Consider the following 6,000-nt stretch of genomic DNA (forward strand, 5'->3'; position numbering starts at 1 on the left):
TACTATGAAGAAGAGTTTAAAATATTAATTTATTCTAAAACATGATAACTCTATTAGACGAGTTCAACTGACCGGTTTAGCATACGTCTATCCTTTATATTTTTAAATAATCTATTATTTACAATTTTTTTTATAGTCTATCCTTTGTAGTTTTAGCTTATTTACTTCTTTTTTTTATCATCTTCTAACATTTGTATTTTTACAAAGTCCGTTTTTTATATTTTTTTCGCAACGTCTATTTGTAATTTTATATAGTTTATATTCACATTTTTGTATATTAGCTAACCTTTATTAAGAGTTTATTCAATATTTTCTATATCATCCATTCTTTCTATTATCAAGTGTAGCTATGGTAGTTAGAGTCACAAGGAACAAAGATAGTATATCATTATCCTAAGAACAATACGTTGAAAAATGTCTTACAAAGTTTAGCTATTACGACTTTAAACCAATAAGCATGTCTTATAATAAGAAATTTAAATTAAAGAAAAATATAGAAGAATTAATTTCTCAATTTGAATGCTTAATATGATTATGAGTTTATTACACTTAATTATGTTTAATAAACTAAACATTGCTTATGTAATATGTAGATTGAATAGGTACACTTAACATTCCATTTAAGATCATTGGGATGTATTTTCAAGACTCTGGGAAATATTTCTCCTCATATTAGAATGGTGTTAATAGATCCCTCACATGAGAAAAAATCAACAAATAATTACAAGTTTACATTTAAGGTGACATGATTATATAGAGATCAAACAGACAAGCAATTATTGTAAGGTCAACAATGAAATTAAAATTTATTGCTCCTGAAATTGATAGTAATGAAATTGAATAGTTGAAAAACTTTTTAGAACATCTTTTATTCATAATGAAACCAACCCCATTAGTATCATTACATTTGATTTTCAATAGACAATAACTAGATCTAAAATTAAAACTTATAATGAAAAAAAATAGAATATACAATCAATACATATTTTGATAAAGCACATATAACTAATAGCACATGATAAATGTTTTTGGTTCATATAATTCATTCCACCAACTATTTTTTTTTTGCAATATGCAGACATTGTTATAACTTTATGCCATATTTCAAAAGGCAAAAGTTTTATATTACCTAATCCACTTAAAATCTAAGAGTTTATATGGTAATATGTTTGTATCTTCAAAGTGAGTCAAGTTAACTCATAAAAAATTAAGATACGAGATTGAATATTTTAGACAATCTTAACGTAATTCACTCGTTACATGAAATAAATTATTTACAACATTTTCTTCTTTCATTGTTTAATTTTTCTCATCAATTGTGAGAAGTCTTTCTTATATATTGAAGACTATGCTAGCTTAACTGGCTTCAAATGTTAAAATTATCTTTCTATCTTACATGATATCACTAGCCTTTTTTGATCCTACTCCATCTCTTTGCGTAGTGTTCCTCTTCTTTGTGCATTGCCTCCTTCGACAACAGTTGAGCTCTGTTGTTGTTCGTCCTAGTCGTCAACAACGTGCAAAACAGAGCAAGATAAACCCCTAGAACCTTCTTTGCCCACGCGTCTTCTTACATTTGATGGTCGTGCATCCCTTCTCTTTTATGCACCACCCCACGCCATTGTTGATGTTATTTCCTATCTTCATCATGTCTTTCATATCCACCAACAACTTGTTGATGCACCCTCACTCCCTTTCTTCTCCTACTAGCGCATCGTCCCCTGGTGCCCGCTATCGTGTGTCACCATTGACAACCCAATCGTTGTCTCATCTTTTCGTCGTACTCAGTGCCCCACCATTAACGCCATGTCTCTAACCAACTCCGCACCTTGTTCCTCACCAATCACTCCACCACAGTCCTCCTCGGATAAACCTAAACTTTGCTCGACAGTCACTGTCTCTAATATAAAAAATAACATCCCCTTTATGTTGGAAATGGAGAAGGATCATTATATTATGTAGGCTGAAGTTTTTGCAACTCATGCTCGGGTTATGAGAGGTCTTTAGCATATCATCCCTCAACCTGGAAAGAAATGTTTAACTCCAACTGATGTTGATCACAAACAATGAACCACCCTTGATTCTATTGTACTTCAGTGGATCTACTCCACTATATTTTTTTATCTCCTTCCTATTGCCATGCAAAAAGGTTCAAGAATCATGGATACATGGAACCGTTTAACTATAATTTTTTAGGACAACCATAATTTTCATATTGTTGCCCTCGAGTAGGCTTTCGAGTAGGCTTTCTCTTCCACTTGCATGAATGACTTTTCAAATGTTTATGCATACTGTCATCATCTCAAACAATACTCTGATATAGAAATATAATTTGAATATGTGAATTATTATTTATTGGAGATAAGTATGTATACATAACAAACTTAATTTAGGAAGAATAATTTGAATTCTATAAGAAATATTAAAATTTCTTGGTGGATGAAAAAGATTTGAAATATAATAATTGATATCGGGTGATAGTTGTAACATCTCATTTAATAAGGAAAAATCCTATAAATGAAACATCACATAAAATATAATATAAAGAGCAATACCACGAAGTATACACATATCAACCATTACAGTTAGCCATGAATAGACTTGAAGAAAAGACTAGGCACACCAAGATGCCATGAACAGAATTAAAATGTTCAACAAATGTCCAAAGGCTTGCTCATAAGAAGGGGATTACAAAAATAATGAAAACTCTTCAAACATGGGCTCAACAGTGAGCCCAACCCTAAACCATGCCCAACTAAGCTGCAACATTTTCGTCATTACTACGATCTCTAGGAATTCCCATATCTGCTCACACCAAGGGATTTGGTGATCATTGCAAAAAGGAAAATCACACAAGAAGAGAGACACAAGCAAGAAGGGTAAGCTAGAGTAAAAAGCTTTTTATCATACAATTAAGCATATAAATTAAAAGTCAAGAACACATAAATCAACCAAGCAAGTGATAGCAAGCAACAAGACTCTAAGACTCAATTTATCCGGATACATATAATCAGTCGGATTCACTAGATGCTTATACTTGTGGTGGCCTCTACTGCTATGCAGATCCATTGCCAATGTGTTTCACCCTATACTAGTGCAGTAAGGGCTTTTTGCCCCAATTATTTTTCTCATTTTGCCTCGGTTTTGGAACCGAGGCATATTGGGACGAGGCCAAAAAGGGGTGCCTTTTGGCCTCGGTTATCACCCGAGGCCATATAGGCGCTTTTATGCCTCGGTTCTAAATGAACTGTGGCAGTGGTTGCAACGGAGAGAGAAGAGAGAGTGTTGTTGCAGAGGCGCAGGGAAGAAGAAGAGAAAGGGGGTTCGCGAAATTGAGCCCTAAATAAACCCTATGGCCTCAGTTCCATTAACAACCGAAGCATGTAAAACTATTTGGCACCGGCTAGTGGCATTTTTGAAAAATGCAGCCCCATTTTTGGCTTCAAGTCTTTGGAACCGAAGCATATAACAACTTTTGGCACCGGTTTTAAGCGAACCGAAGCCTATAACCCTCTTTTGCTTCGGGTTTTAACTAAACCGAGGCATAAAAGTTGCCTGGAATTGCCAAAAATGCCACCATGCCATTATATGCTTCGGTTCCTGACCAACCGAGGCATATAAGGCGAGGTAAAAAGCAAAATCTGCACTAGTGCTACCACGCACAAGGTTAACCTTTAAACATCTAAGGCCATTATCCTGCCAAAAACTAGGGTCTCCTACTACTCTCACCACTTGAGTCAGTCCGCTCTACGTGAGACTAACTGACACTTTAGAGTTTTAGGATGCAATCCTTACTTGAATCCATATCTAATTATATACACTACGACACCACCATGAAACCTTACTAAGAGGTTCATGAAATTACGTCCATCACATAAGGTACCGCCATGAGATCTCACCAAGAGGTTCATGGAATTACGTCCAACTCATACCATAATCATGTCTCACCAACCAACCATAGATTTATCATGCATAACAAACTCATACCAATATCCAACCAACCACCCCATCATGTTTCATGAATTCATTCATACCAATCTCATCAATTCAAATCCCAATATATCATATAGAGCATACATGACATCATACTTGAACTATTTAAAGCACAAATCACCCAATCATGTAAAACACATACATGTACAATCAACTTTGTGAATCTCGCTCAAGCTAAAGAGCTCTCGCTCAGGCGAGAAGAACCCCTCGCTCAAGCGAGAAGAACCCCTCGCTCAAGCTATCAGCTCTCGCCTAGGCGAGACTGCAAATAGAGAGCACCTTAAGGTCTCGCTCAAGCTAGTCCATCTCGCTCAAGCAAGTGGCCTTCGCTTAGGCGAGCCCTCGAAACAAAGAGGGGGTGAGTTGTTGTTGTTCTCGCTCAGGTGAGAGCTCTTCGCTTAAGCGAGAGCTTTCGTTTTGAGCGACCACCCAACTCGTCTGGGCGAGTTCAGCATAACTCACCTGCTCTCACGCATGCCGTCACGACCAGAAGCACAGCATACATTTTCCATACCGTCAACAACACCACACAAGCATTCAAGAGTACAAAACATTCCAATAGCAGACAAAATAGCATAGAAACGCAAAACCCTAACTTCCTTTACCTTAACAAAAGTTATTGTGAGGGAGGTTTAGGCACTAGCAGAAGGGCACCACAATTCCAAGAGCACTAGAAACTGAAAATAAAGGAACACCAGCACGAAGGTGAGGTTCTGAAAAGAACCCATTTTCGAACCAGAACAAAAGACTGGAAATAGAGAGACGAGAGTTGGAGCTCAACTTACATGGAGAGAAACGTTAACCAAGCTTAGAGGAAGAATGGGGTCAAACCCTAGTAGAGCTCTTTGTTGCAATTCTAAGAGAGAGGAGGGTAACAGTTTTCTAGAAAAACAGCAGAATGATGGTTTAGGGCTAAAAGTGAAGTTTTAAGACATCTTATGGACTAGCCTTAGGCCTATCAGAAGGCTAGGCCCTAAAACATTAAGGGCAAAAAAGAAAGTGAACCTTACAATAGTACAATTTATTTGACTTTGTTTTCAACCTTATCAATTACAAATTAATATTACAATTTTAAAAAATCATGTTGGTGTTGTTAGTTTTGGTCATAGTTTCATGTCTAATAACTAATAAAATTGTGATGTATTTGTCTACGAACTTGATCTATAATAATATCATCTCCACATATGACTTATTTATGTTTTTTATATAAGTAAATATGTTGGACTATGATAGACAACAAAAATCGACAGAATGTATACAAATGAATTTTCTGTCAACTCATTATGATCAATTTTTTATAAATTCAAAAAGGCAATATAATTAATAAAAAATAATTAATTAATTAATTAATTATTGGTATTGATTGCGATAAAATGATAATCAACCTTTTATAAAGAGGCAACTACGAGTACTAACGATGAATGCATATGTAATAGATCATTTCTTATTTATTATCGCATAAAGTTGTTTCTTTTATATTTCCGTGCCAATACAAGGTTAAGAAAATAATAAAATAATAGCTTAAATATGTTTTTGGTATCTCAAGTTTTTTTTTTAATCAAATTTTGTTAAGTTTATCTGACGTTTTAAGCGCGTTTTATGATAGTATTTGAATTGTTTACACCGTTTGACACATTTTCGCTTCAATGTTAACTCAAATATTATCATAAAATACGTTTAAAATGTCAAATAAACTTACCAAAAATTGGTAAGAAAGACTAAATTCACGCATTTCTAAAGATAAAAGACTAAATTGATATAAAGTTTTGAAAAAAAACTAATTTCAAAATTCACTTAAACATACAAAAAAACATATTTAACCCTAAAATAATATTCCAATGGAATAATAATTTTTTCAATCGTATTTGACCTATTTATGGGTCGGTGAAATATGTAAATTGATTCATTAAATTTGAAAAAATATAAACAGTAACTTTTTTTAACGTTACTTAAATTGTTATTTGATATTAAAGGTTTTAATACTTTTAAGTTGTATTTTCTTAATAT

The sequence above is a fragment of the Vigna unguiculata genome, chromosome 1, assembly GCF_004118075.2.
Source record: "Vigna unguiculata cultivar IT97K-499-35 chromosome 1, ASM411807v1, whole genome shotgun sequence".
Classification (NCBI taxonomy): Eukaryota; Viridiplantae; Streptophyta; class Magnoliopsida; order Fabales; family Fabaceae; genus Vigna; species Vigna unguiculata.